Source organism: Nomia melanderi, chromosome 6 (assembly GCF_051020985.1).
Source record: "Nomia melanderi isolate GNS246 chromosome 6, iyNomMela1, whole genome shotgun sequence".
In the NCBI taxonomy this organism is placed as follows: Eukaryota; Metazoa; Arthropoda; class Insecta; order Hymenoptera; family Halictidae; genus Nomia; species Nomia melanderi.
Genome location: NC_135004.1, coordinates 7,017,763 through 7,032,699, shown reverse-complemented (window position 1 = coordinate 7,032,699; position 14,937 = coordinate 7,017,763). Strand labels below are relative to the sequence as shown.

The window sequence follows — 14,937 nt, the reverse complement described above, 5'->3', positions numbered from 1 at the left end:
TAAGGGGGTGGTTGTTAAACAGCTTTCAAGCTTCAGAACTCATAAATACTATGAACTCATTTTACTTATACAGATTGGTAGAAAAATGTAGAATTGTATTGAAAATTCATAATTCTTGATTAAATAAAACTATTATACCCTTACACAAACTAAGATATTAGGACATGTTTGTCAAAGTTTACGATAGTTTAAGAGATAAATTATCAAGTTGTTAACTGACCATTTCTAAAAAAAGGAAAGAATAGAATGGATGTAGACTCAAGTGATGTTCGATAATTATTAATTTAATAATAATGATTAAAGAACAATATAATATTACATAAACATTACAAAAACGAATAAACGCTTATTTTACACTTTAGAGTCACTCGGTCAACAGTTGTAACGTTCACAAGAGGCTACCGCCCCGATTTGTAGACCGAACAGTTGCACAAATATATGTTAATTACGTTTCCTGCTAATTTATTCCCGACTTCATATATTCCCCGATCCGCGCTAGTCGTGCTGAGAATAGTTTCGCGATTTGTCACGGTTGATGACACCGGTAAGTATAGACCAGTCACGCTTAAGCGACGACGGGTGTGGGTGGTTGGGTGGCGAGGTCGCGGGGGCGGAACGACGCTGGAATTGTTTACATAATTATGCGCCAATTAAGAGAGCGGGGCTGAAGGAGGCGCAAGGAAGAGGAGTTCGACGGGGTGGGAGGATCGGTGGAGCGAGTGGCTGGCGAGGGCAGCAACCATCTCGATTCCAGCGCAATTAAGGTGCGGTTGAGGAAACCTAAAAAAAAACCGGCACGCTAGGAAAGAGTGGAATTTAATTAGGAAGCTCGTGCTCTCTCGTATTTCCAAGCAGCCATGAAGAAACAAAAAAGTACAGCAAGCGAAGTGTAGACCAGCTTTCGCTATGGCAAGAGAAGGACAGGGAGCAAAATCGGAGAAAAACAGAGAAGCTGGCGGAAAGGGAGACGATGAGAATTATTCAACCGAGTGATTCAGGGGAGAGAAAGGAAGAGGGAGAGAGTATCGTCAGCAAAGACATAACAATCAGGTATATGATAACACGCAGGATGGATGCTTACGTTTACCTCAGACCTTCACGGGGGATCCTCAGGAGCAGAGGCAAGGTTGACGGAGGGGGAAGGTGAAGCGAGATGAAAGATGATGAGTGAAGGAACCGCGGTAGGGGTAGGAGGCGCTTAATTAGAGCCAGACTTCCGTAGGATGCTTGAGGCTTCCCTACGCTCTAAAGTTCTATCTTCCCACAGTTTATCCCTGTAAAGTGGCTATCTCGGAATTACCCTCGAAATTATATCGAATTTCGGACCGAGTCCACGGAACGCTCTGTCATATTTCGTTTTCCGTATCGCGGGAATCGTTTCCAATCCGCAGCCTTGTAATATCAATTTCTCGAGCACCGACGGGAACTCGGTTTAAAATGAGACTCTGACCTAGAAATGGTCGTAAATGGGTCTTGTAGACCGAACGCGCCTTTATCAAATTACCTTAGGTAATTTTTCATAGAAATATATTGGAGACTTTTACCATAGTTCCTATTCTCCTATTAATTAGAAATGAATAAGTCAGTGCCGGTTCATTCTCTTATCAATTTGTTTCACTATTCCCCTTATAAACTTTGATCATTATAGTCTAAATTTTATATAAACTTCGTTCTGCTTTTCTCCAGTGTTACATCGGAATTTCTATCTTCGTATTGACTTTCTTTTAGTTAATTGATTGCAGATTCCTTCGAAAATGAAGTCATTCTCGCGAGTGGTAAAGAGTTTCTCGCGAGCAACAGCCGCGACGGGAAGCCGATGTTTACTTTATCCTCACTAATCAAGGGACGTATTTGCGTTTTATAATCCTTGGTCGGCTAAGAGGGTAAAATCTGAAAGCTTAGTGGAATCTCCTTTCGGTCGGGCGGGTAATCCTAGCTTCGACCCTCGATTCCTCCCCTGGCAGCCCTCCGTCTTCCACGACCGGTCGTGGAGGAACGCGTCTTCGTGGAAACGTCTTCGTATAACGGCGAAGGAGAGAGCCACCGCGGAGACGGCAACGCTGACTTAATGGCTTATTTTATCCGGTAATATTGCTGTCCGATCTCCGGCGCACCGGCAATGAATTATCGGGACGATCGAGGTACGCGCAACCACTGAACGAATCATTGAACGCCGAGCTCTCCCGACTGGCTTGGCGCCTTTACGCTGGCCGATTTCATATAGGGTATAGTGCTGTATGTGATACGACCGAGGGGCCGCAACTGATTTACGATTCAAAAATAATTTTGTAACGAAGAAGGAAATTGCTGCCTACAATGCAATTTAAAAGAGTAATTTTCAGAATTGCTGTGAGACATGAATGAGGGTTGAACTTAGATTTCAATTGATATCAAACAAATATTTCTATTTTATGCTTCTTTTTCTATCTAATGTAGATATTTTGAAATATCTTTTGAAGATATATAAATTGTAATTGGAATGTTTACAAAAATGTTGTTGGGATGTTGTGATCTGCTACTGAATTAATTAATTAAAAAAAACATTACTCAATTTCTGTTTTTCTGTTGCAAGCGATTTAGATGTGTTCACCGGTTACTCAGATACCAAGTGTTCGTTACAGCGATTCGTGGGTAGAACATGTTTCGAATAATTAATAGGTAGAAAGTACATTTAATGTCCAGACCATAGGAAACACGAGAGGGACGAGCAAATGGTCTGTCTTATCGATAATTCACTCGATCTGATCGATGTAGTACGATCTGTTCGTAGTATCCTATAATTCCACCTGGCTCGCCGTATTTATATGATTAATGGGTTCATAATGTCTATGCGCGCCTGCGTTTTTACTGACGGAACGATCCAACTCTGTTCCGAATAATTTTAAGACATGTCATCGAATATAATTTCACGATGAAACCAGTGTTTACGTGTCGCAACATTGTTCTCGCAATGTAATAGCACATTACGGTAGACTATTACTGGGCACTGTTTATTCTCTTCGAAACTTCGCAGTGACGATATTTTCCTCCAGGCGTTTCAAAAAACTTATTTCAACGTTTATGTTATAGATGATTATTCTCAAACTTAAGCACTGCTTTCATTATATGTTGTTACTATTTTCTGATGAAATACAAGCTCAAAATTCCTGGTAAACTAAACTAAACTTATGAATAATAACAAGTTTTATTTTGTACTTTAAAACAATTTCAACAAATAGAATATGAAATTCATTTCCAAGAGAATCGTTACTTACATCAATCATTTAAAACGACAGATTTCATTATCGAAGAAATTGATTATTTTGAAAATTCTTAGTTCAAAGACAAATTATAAATTTACTAGTTGCAATCTCTAATTTGTCTCGAAAGCTTTTCTATGTATTGTAACGTACAATTTGATGCAGGGTTTGAGGCAACGACGATTATAATCGACTGAGACCGGAGGAAGAGTTAATCGTGATCGATTGGTGTAAAATTTCTCTTAGATGCCGCAGGGGTATCTAGACTTCGAGCCCGGTGAAATCGAGCTATTGAATCGACATCCGTCATGCGAACGTCAGAAGCTATACGTGTTCTCCTACTGGTAACTCTAGCCACTCGACGGTAATTCTCTGGCTGGCATGCGACTGCCACTCGAACGACACGACATCACACGAACCATTCGACCGTTCCTCTCGTTTTTTCCTCCTTTCCTCCCCATTTTTCAGTTTCGTCTCGTGAGGCTTTGGGCAGCAGCGTGCACGAAATGAGACTGCAGAACAGTGCCACTGTAAGAAACATTCCGAGGTGCACAAGCGCTTGCGCAATTATATTTCTCTTCGGATTTTATGACTGCGAGCTGCCGCACCAAAATATGCAGGTAGCAATTCGTATTGCGCTTCTGGTCAATTAAATATAACATTATGTCAAAGTATATATTTTTAGTTAACGCAGTGAAATTATAAGGCTTTTACGATCTTCGATCAAGTTGTACAAGTAAAAACTTGTATAAATTTGTGTCAAGAGTTTAATTTCGTGTTAAAAATACATGCTAGTAATTCATTATATGTATCCGATTTGTTGTGTGTACATATCTTGCTACGACCAAAGAGGACATCATTCCAAATGAGAAGACAAATCGGAAGAATGAGGTGAAACTTTCCCATATATGGCTTTATTCCGCGATAATCAGTTTCGAAAATTCGCTTGACACGCACGCATTAGTAATTAACTTTTTATAGTTCACTGGGATACGCGACAGAAGCAGTGGCATCGATAGGTCAAAGTGCAAAGTAAACTGAAAAGAAACACCATGAAAGGTCTCTGGTAGGAGTAACATACCAGACTATCATCATCTTCCATTACAGATTCTTCTAAGCATAGAAATCGATCAATTGATTCTTAGTAACTCAAATCGAACACAATTGAAAAAGTGTACGAAAAGGAGAACGAATTACAAAATTAAACTCCTCTCAACTACCCAACAACACAGCAAGAATTCGTAGCATTCCGACCCTACCAAAGACTCTCTTAAAAAATCAAGTGGACTTACTCTTATTCTAACGAGAAGCAGTGTTCGTGGTTCACGCAACGTTCCCGTCACTCCACCCGCAGACGTTCAAACTTCTTCCAACCGCGAGCAAACACTTCTTCCAAGGGAACATCTAAATACCGGAAGAACCTTCTAAAGCCGTTTACCTCGTGAAATTGTTAAAACGCGCGGACACTAATCGTCCGGAAGAAATGAACGTGAAACGACAGCGTATCCCGATATACATCGGACACGTATAGCGGGAAAATTGGAAGAAAACAAATACGACACGTAGCCTGATATACGCTGTAAGCGTGCCAAGGTTCAAAAGTGAACTGATCGCGGGGTGGTCGCATCGGATTGACATGCAGTCGTGGAGGTACGCGGACACGATCTGCCCGCGAGGTTTACGCGCCACGTGGCCGCTCGCGGTGCAGAGTTCGCGAGCCATCAGCGTGACAAATGTGACAGCGAGTACAGAAATGGCTACCCTCCTCCCTTCTCATTCCACTTTCCTAAGCGGTTCTAAACACGGGCAGCGCGCCACCGCCGCCGCCGTTAGCCGCGGCGCGAGCGACCGGTGTACGTGGCTTACGAGCACGTGGGAAAAGGCGCGTGCAGAACCCAGCGTCGGTAGGCGGCAGCCTTTACGGGACTGCTTTCATAATAGATGCCCACGATATACGTCACCGCACGTCGGTCTGCCACGCGAAATAACACACATTTGCGGCTAATTTCGTGGACGATTGTCGCCGTAGGGTTCAACGCTTCTGACCGCTGGACAACCCACCCCCTAACCAGAATTCCGCCCCTTCCGAATCTCCTGCGTTTCGCTCTTCTCTCCTTCCTTTTTTTCTTCTTCGTTTCCCACCTCATAACACGTTCGGTTATACTTGCGATCCGCTCGATACTATTTGAAATAATGAGTTAATTTAACGGAATAAAGAGATTGTGTCAGATGTAGGAGGCGCGCGTGTGGGAGCTAGATCATTTCCAGAAAGGTTAGAGTTGGTGCGCAAATTTGTGGAAGCGGAGGGTGTTTGACATGTAGATAGACTTGAACAGCTACAAATAAATGCGTTGATTTCGAAAAGTGGAAATTAAATTTTACTAGAATGTTACTAAAAATATCCATTTTTAGTCGAACGCGAACGATCAATTTGACAAGTGATGTGATTTTGTTGAAATTCGGTGAGTCATTTGTTACTTTTTTTAAATGTATGGTGTGAGTGTAGAAAGTGTAATGTAAGAATAGCAAGTGATAGTGCTAGAATTCTTGGTATATACAGTAACCCTCTAAAGCAGTGGTAAGAAAATACTAAACGCTATGGAAGACGGATTACACTATGGTAGGAGCAGCGAGTAATGGACGGACACGTTACCCATGCCATATGCTATAACAACGCGCACTTCACGAGCGTTTAAGATTGATTTTTCCTATGGCAAAGCACCGAGAATCCAATTTTAAGAACGGTTTACCTGGTTCATCAAAACTTATTTCCTTGGCAGCGAGAACCCTTACATAGTAATTGGATAATCAAGAAACATTCATAACTCGTATTATACTCAGTACTCAATTCTCAATCTTCAATCCTTATCACAAATTTTGCTTTCACAGTGATCAACCCTCGAATAAAGAAATATTTCATATTAAATGGCCTAACATTTCCAAGCGATAGCATACAAAAGTAACCAGAAATCATGTGACGCGAAATCGGATTCGCCTTGTACGCGGCAGCAGTGTCAGGCCAACGGAAAAACGGAAACCGCGATAAATTAGAGGGCCACGAGGGAGCGTGACGGTTTTTAAAAGCTATGATTTTCCGATGAAAGCTCGCGTTTCATGGTAGCCGCGACAGGACAAGCCAGCAGGCCGCCTGGCCCGTTTAACTGCAACCTGGCAATTACCTGTAGGGCATAATTGTCATCCCTTACGTTTTCCAGGCCGGTCTCCCGGCTTCCTTCGCCCCCTGCCCCGTTCGCCGTTCGCCGTCCCTGTTCCGTCCGCCCCGTTCTCCATGCTCTTTGCCCAGGGCTACCCCTGGGCCACCCCTACGGAGGCGTCGGGTCACGCGAGGCCGTGCCTGTCGCAGAAGTCCACGCGACGCGCACAGCCACGCAATGCCGAAACAACACCGACTTACCTTACCTGTATCAGATTTCTAATTACTAATTTACTCCCCTGCCACCGATCCCCTCCCCCCACTTTCCGCGCTGTTACAGCGGAGACCACTTTCGAACCGCCTCGACACCGTGCCACCGACGACAAGAGACTCCGACTGGAAACTTCCCCAACGAAGGTAAGGAATTTATTAATTTTTTTTCGTCTGCACGGTTCCGTGGCTGAAGGATGCACCACGACGGTGTCGGCACGCCGAAACAGTGTACACGTCTACGAATATTTTTGAAAGTTTCTTAACTTACCCGACCCGAGGAGGTAGACGAGGACGATTAGCGACTTTAATGCGACCCCAGAGTGGCGTCTCGGTATTTACCTGCGAACAGAAGATCGTTTCAGGGGGAATTAGAATTGCGAAGTATGCGGCGCTGGGGTGATTTCGGTGTGCGTATTATCTGTAGATTAGGGTTCCCCGTTCGTTTATGGTTTATAAAAAGCTTTAAATGTATTCGGATATAATTGTACGCAGATTCGAGTCGTGCTTTTGTCGGAAAAATGTTTCAAGAAGAAATCAAATTTCAATCGTAATTGTACACGTAAGGAGACAGTGGATGCGTCGATGACGGAGGCAAGCTGCAGAGGAGGAAGGATCGAAGGCAGGCATAATTGCGAAAATTAATTATTGCCGTGCACGAATGTCATGTGTCTGCCTGTTATTAGCCCACAGGCATAATTTAAAGGGAAGCGACTTGTTAACAATTTCGTTCTCGTCCTGCTATCCGTTTCTAGGCACGGAAACGCGGTAGCTGATCGTAATGAGTAATCATGATTTAAAACCTAATAAATATGCAACATTATCATTAGACGTGATACAACATTATCATAATTTAATCATTATGTACATCTATAACCCGTAAACTATAAGACATATTATCATATTACAACTGTCCGAAGCGAATCTAACAATAAAATATAAGAATTACGTATCTTCGCCGATACACGATCCAGAAATATTCCGTTCTAAGTGACCATCATTGAGCATCACTCAATGAACCCCACCGTTTGGCAAATATTATTCTACCGTTAATCCTAATTTCATAACGCCCCACCACCGTCGTCGTATTCGCGATGCATTATCATCGCGCGTCGCGGAACCGGGCGTCTTCGAGGCCCGGAGAATGTCGACGGTGCGCGTTACAACATTTACTTACTGCCGTTTAACCACTTATCACGTCGGATCTCGGAACGCGGTGCTTCTGCAACGCGCCTAGAGGCAGATTTCCGTGGATAGAGGAACGAGCGCCTCGCCGCGCCGGGGCAAAACCTCACGGCTGCACGCCATCGCTGGTGCAACAGGGAACCTGGCCCGGCGAACGGCGTTTACGGGTCGGACAGAGAGAAAGAGAGACATCAACCCGGCGCATATCCATTACGCGGCGCGCGTGGGGGCGTTTAACGCAAAAGCGTGTGAGGGAGCACGAGGAGTATCGGCGTCCTTTATCCGGCACACACGCATTACACGCCGCCCTCGCATGCTTCAAGGACATATCTGCTGGATATCAAGCCGACTACTCGATCCGGGCTAACCGCTTGCACACCCGCGGTACCTCTCCCTCCTTCCTGCCCTTCGACCTCGCTCGTTTCAGCCCTCCTCGGGGGCAACCTTCGCTCCTCTCCCTTTGCCACCGGAGCTGAGGCACAGATATTTACCGATTCCAATTGGTTTCGTGATTGCGTCTAAGTGGCTGGATAGGCGTGTCCCGGCAGTCACGCCGCGACCCGATACCGCGGGACCGGCCGTAGAACGCGGCCGGCCGGAAAATCGGGGGATTTGGGTGAACGTATCGATTCCGGTGATTCGGCCGGCAAATATAGGGAATCGACGAATTATCAGGATGCGGAGGGGTGTAGGCTACGGATGGGACTGGGGGGAAGGGAATATCTTTTTTGCTGGTGATTGTTTTGATGCTTTTAGTGTGAAATGTGGAAGATTTCGTGCGAAGACGCTGGAGTGATTAGAAATCTTTGAAATGTTAGTTTTGCGATTAACGAAGAGGAACATTGGTTACTTCAAGTCTGTAAAGATTAAATATTGACAGAATGTAGGATAATAACTGATATAATTATAGTACATTTAGCGATTACTAGCTAAACAATGGAAGATATTTGAATATTCGGGAAATATAATCCTTGAATGCAGAATAATCGTATGTATCATTTGTGTGAAAATCGCTTTAACTGTTGAAATGATAATTAGCTGATCGGGAGACTCGCCGAAATCCAATTAATTATAATTAAGGTCATCGAGATATATGAGTCTTATCGCTTTCGTGAGCATCTCCGCTGGAAACGACGCAGGCCGGGCAACGAGTGCTAATAACCTGCACCGGCAGGAAACCGCGTCGAGGGGACAGCTCCAGACAATGAAATATGCATCTCGTATTAAAACTTTGTGTCGCGCGGACGGCTGAATGAAATCCGTGAAGGATTGATCATCAGAGACTGGGGCGCGCGCGGAGCATCGTAAATTATGATAGATACGCGGAGCGAGCCGTGCCTGGAGAGAAAGGGTTACAGGTTAGGTGAATATGCCAAGGGCCCTTTCTGGCTGGCTCTGATGTGGTCTGCGGCCTGAGCTTAATAACCGTTGGCCCTCGGCCTCCTCAAACAAACGTTTCTAACCATTACGCGCCTCTTGGCCCCCGGCGCCGAAAATTCTCAACGACGACACGCACGTAAAAAGAAGACAATGGAAGGAATCTCGGCGAAATAAAGTGTACCGCTATGCATGATAGTCTAAAAACGGTAAAACACAATTCAGAGGTACGTATTATGTTTGCAAACTCGGCATGGCGGCGTATTTCAGTTTGAATTCTTATAACACAATTTAGGCAATATCACTTCAGTGTTCGTGAATGTTATATTCACTGGATACAGACATTTCTCCTACGGAATATTAAAGACTGCTGAATATGCAGGAAAGTATTGAAATGTACATGATAATTCATAATTTAATTTTGCAGTGGGGTTTGGGTAAAATTAGTACGTAGCGAGCAAGATGTACAAGGCTGCATACCGAATTCTCAAGTTGCGTACGGTTAAATTGGTTAAACTTACATTTGTTTATCATAATTTTGTAACTAAATTTGAACCTCGTTCAATGCATCAGTATCCTTTTGATCAAATCAACCTGTCCCATATCCCGAGTTCAAATATTAATAATATTCCTCAGATGAGAGCTGGCTATCTAATAAACAACACGACATACTTTCCGTTCCAATTTCAGTACTCTCCATCATTAACAAATTTTTAATTAAACATAACGGTTCAAATGTCGAAAGAAATGTACTACACATACACTCTATTTCGGAATGCACCCATATCGCAACAAATTTTTAATTAAACGTGACTCAAAGAAACATTCTGCAAAGTTTAAATGACGAGCCTTGGTATTACATAAAATCCCAATAAAAGTCTACGAAAGCCAACCCAACGATTAATTTCGCATCTCGTTGAAAGTGTCCTGACAAAAATAAGCTAAACGACACATGGCTACTTGCGTGTATTAATACAATTCGTAGAACTCAGCAGATAACCGAGTTGAAACTCGCGCGGGGTAGAAAGAACCGCATCCATCGGGCGACAGGAAAAACGCGAGAAAAAGTAAACGGTCGACGAGCGGTCGAATCAAATGAACGCGGTCGGTAGGATCGCGGTTGCTGAAAAACGGGGTTGATACGTGTCGAGAGGTGCTCCGGTATTAAAAACGCGGGCAACAGTCACGGGGAACGAGGTACCGGATTATATCGTTGCCCCCGAGCACAGCCGTGTGTAGGAGGCAATGCAAGAAGAGGCCATGAAGAGGGGGAGAGCTGCGAGTGGCTCATCGACTGGTACAGGCTAGTACCGATATTACCCTGCACCCCCAAACCAGCCAACTAGCGAGGCAGAGAAAGGGAGAGGGCTAGAGTGGAGGGACTAGAGAGTGTATACATGTACGTGTATGTGTTCGTGTGGTTGCAGGTGTGTGTGAGGAGGAGAGTGCAGGATAGAGGAGGCTAGAGGCAGGCAAAGAGGAACATGTAAGCTCGCGTAGGTATCCACTTCCCTTCCGCGATCAATTAATTCCGGACACTAATGCTTTTCTAAAGACACACACCTAGCCGGGCTTACCACTCGGATAACCAACAACTATTCCTAGAGCCGTCCGTCCGAGCCATCGAATTACACGTCACGCGATTCCATCGCAACTGAACCGCGTTTCCCTCTCGACGGCTGCTACGCTGACAGGAAAGGCGATCGGATATAAATTGGGTAACACTTTTTGAATGGCACCCGAGCCTGGGACGAAGCTTTATGTATTGCTGGAGGTAAAGACGTATCTTAGCGTTTTGTATATTATAGTTTGAACAGATAAATCGCGTGTTTCAATGTAGCAAGTTTGGACAGGATTGTAAGTGTTAGATGTCATCTGCAATAACCTCGACGGAGATTAGTATAAATTAGAATGTAAAGATGACGAGTTGCAAAATAGATGAAGTGATATTGTACGAGTCGGATGTCCCTTGTGTATTTTATTCTTACTATTATTCTTATCATACTCTTAATTTTTTGTAAGGATATAATTATCTGAAAACCGTTTTTCCTAGAACCTTCATTCAAAGTGAAACAGTTTGAGGAAAATAGAATTATTCTAATACGAAGTAATTCGTTCGAAAGTTATTAGCCCGCTCGGATCTATCCACAGGGTTTCCCCAGTAACCACTACCCTTAACGATAAAATCCGTAGCAGTCCGATATCCTCGAGTCAACGATATTTCCTCGAGGCGTGGGCTAGATTCGTTCGGGAGATGCGCATTCCCAGGGTACAATAAATCATCATTCCGTCCCTGTCTCGCCCACGCCCTCTCTATTTTCGGAAAATCGACGATGGCTCCCCCGCCGTAATAGGCACCTATCTGCACGTTACTCCCGCATCTACGACTACGAGGCCAGCTCTCTCCGGAGTATTCTAATTGTGAGAGACAGTCCCGGGAAAATACTCGGCGGAAGTTTCCTCCGGGTTCGCTTCGCCGGCATATCGCCGGTATTTCAATGTGCCACTAACACCATCCCGGCTGCTACCGACGGCGGCAAGTCTTACCTTTAGGTAACACCTACGCCGTTTCCCACCCACCGAGTCCTCCGCGGCGGAATTAATTCCGAAAGCAAAATTAAGTACCTACGAGAACTGGTAAATACAGTCGCTGAAGGTTCAGCGGGATGGAGATGAAAAGTAAACGCGGAGGCTAGTCGCGTTCCACGCCAATAGTGTACTGCATATGCGCGATTTTCGAATCGACTATCTTTTCGAATTATCTTGGTACTCAGTAATTACTGAAATTTCCTCGTAGAAATCACGAGAATACGTTTTTCGAGATTTAAAACGATTTTTATTGTTGATTGTGCAGATACTTGAATTTATTGTAATGTCCCTCAAAATAGTTTGATCATTTTAATAATTTTAAAATAACAGAAATATTCTTAATCTTTGGTTTTTCGATGAATGTAAATAGTCTTATTTTAGAATGAATTGTAGGGCAGATTGCAATGATTTGTGGAATTGAATTTTAAAATAATCTTATGGTCGAGAATGAGATGATCAATTCCTCTTTCGCGTTCAAGATCATTTTAGAGTCATTATATTTACGAATGATGACAATGACTTTCAAGTGTCATTTAAAATCAGTTCATAAGGATTCTCTTCGTTTCTACTAATGCATATTTCAGAATCATATAAACTTCTTAAAGTTGCTTCTTTCTATTTCTGATAGCAGCGTACATAATTTAGATGGTCAACTTAAGCGAGACACCCTATATATGTTTCCTTGTATCGTTTAATGCTTTATGCTTGCCGTAGAATGTGACATTTTATCGCTTTTGTTTCGATCTACGAACACTGTCTACATAGCTGGAAAAGTTTCTTGACTGTGACATGAAGACCTGATATGCATGAAGATGTTATATAGAACAATATATTCGATATTAACATTTTTTACACTTCAATGTTATAAACTATAAATGACTCAATGGTAAACTCACTATTTATTTCAGTACCAAGAACTTTGAACTATAAGTGATTATTAGTCATCACTGCGACTCTGATTCTAAATTAAATATCTAAAAAAAGAATCACACACTATGCACATATATTGTGTATTTCCTCTGGAAATGAACATTGAGTTAATAAGTGAAGATGGAAAATTGAATTAATAAGTGGTAACGGAAAATTCGATAGTGTTTATGAAAGTAACCAACGATTTTGCCGATTACTTGACATGTTTGGTGACAGCCACGTCGCTAAATTCTTTGATAATGCGCGCTACGTCGTCGGAACTTTTGAGAAGTTCTCGAAAGCGACGTTGATCCCTCTCTCGTTACTCGTTGCGACTGTCGCTCACAATTAACCGTCCCGAAGGATCTGCCAGCCAGGAAGAACAGAACGGAAGGAGTACCGAGAAAATAGAGGAGAACAAAATGAAGAGGGGTAAAGCAAGATAGGGGTACGAAGTGATTGCTACTTGACGGCGCATCTTGCATGACAGTCTTTGTACTATCGAGTAACTTCATCCTGTCAATCCCCCCGTCCACCGTATTTTGAAGCATTTTACGCTACGATAGCCTCTTTATCAAGCCATTTGATAAAAAACAAAATAAAACACAAGAGAAAGCAGAGATATACAAATTCAACGTTGTAATAGAATAGAAAATTAATAACACTAAACGAAAACAATTAATTAAATTATGATGATTTATAAGAAGTTAGAATCGTATAAACTTTTCAAAGAATTTGGGAAATAAAGAAAATATCTATGAAGTCGTATAAATATTAAACATTAAATAGTACTCGATACCAATGTCTGATCAATTACGGAGCTGTACTACTGTTAAGAGAATTGTTTACAGTTCAACGTATTATCAGAATGACTTCAGTGCTTCTTGAAAGTCATTTCCGACATCACTCGGTACAAGAATTTCTTTCTGTACACGCGATATCTATGCGTCTAACTGTGAGGCGATATTAGACACAAACGGAATTATGTTCTCCGTAGAGAACTGTGTTGTAGAGCCGTGCCACTTATTATCGATAGTGTAAGCAGTCGCGCCAGAGACCTATATCTAGTTAATTATTGATCAGAGCTACTTCCTGCTAGCCTTAAATTGGAGACACGCTTAGAGATGCCCGTCGTTTGCATACACGGAAGCGCGCTATACATCACTCAATGAAACAACTCAGTTTACATAGAACTGAGACAATTTTTCCAACCTTCACTCACGGTGTATCCCATTCCACGTTACTTATAGTCCCTTGAACAATGAATAATTGTCATTCGAGACGGTGATCGAGAAGATCAATTGAGGCGTTGTGAGCAATAAGGGAGAATAGAATTGATTATCAGAATGAAGTGTTCAAAGAATAAAGCTTATTGGCACGACTATTAATAATACTATCTAAGTAATCGAGGGACACAGTTTTTAATATTATCTTGAATACAATAATACAACACAATGAAATATTTCAAACAAGTTTCAATCAGCTCCATTAAAGATTAACCTACATTTCAAAACATTGTTGGTTTTCAGTTTCAAACACATTAAAACTAAACTTTAAACCAAATCATTCCAAAATACTGTACTTCCTCTATCTCAAAAACAATCAAACTAAATATCAAGCGTATTTTTTCAATTTCGAAAAAGGTTGTAACCAAACTACGAGCAAATAACTTCGAATTGCCGCATTTTTTTAAATTCCAGAGACATTGAAACTAAACTCTGAGCAAGTCTGTCTCACAACAGCCTATTGAACGGACTTCAACTGAAATGGTGTGAGACGACCTCACTTCATCCGAATCGCTTTCGTTTCGCCGTTATACGGTTATCGTGCGCATCTCTAGCCTCCAGCCAGGTGTACACGTAACGACGAGCAACCATCTTTCCCCCGCGTTAATTTTACACCAACACACTTTTCGACACATTCGCCAACACTCAGCCACCGTCTGAGGAGAGCGTGAATGCCCAAACGAAGGTGGTGCGCCGTAGGCAGGGACAGCTCATTAATATTTAGACGTATTTTGAGTGGCGAGCCACCACCACCACCACCACCACCACCACCGTCGCCATCACCGTCGCCAACTCGGGCTTCATCGTCGTCGTCATCGTCGCCCGCCACCTTTATACATAATTATACGCGCGAGATTGGCGAGTGTCGGGCGAGCATCGCCGTCTAAAGATTCCCCGCCACATCCAGCCTGGAAATTTTCGTCCCGCA

At 42.9% G+C, this 14,937-nt stretch overlaps 1 protein-coding gene across 9 annotated transcripts in view; it reads right to left on the bottom strand.

Moving 5' to 3' along the window:
- LOC116431675 (uncharacterized) overlaps window positions 1-14,937 on the bottom strand; it is a 346,182-nt gene that overhangs the window by 178,215 nt on the left and 153,030 nt on the right. For 2 of the 9 annotated variants that reach the window (XM_031987441.2, XM_031987438.2), the window contains exon 2: window positions 6,935-7,005. The exons of 6 other annotated variants lie outside the window; for them this stretch is intronic. The gene's annotated coding sequence lies outside the window, so the exon portion shown is untranslated. Of the gene's footprint in view, window positions 1-4,531; window positions 4,827-6,934; window positions 7,006-14,937 lie in introns of those variants that run through there. One more of the 9 variants, XM_076368236.1, reaches the window with a different exon arrangement.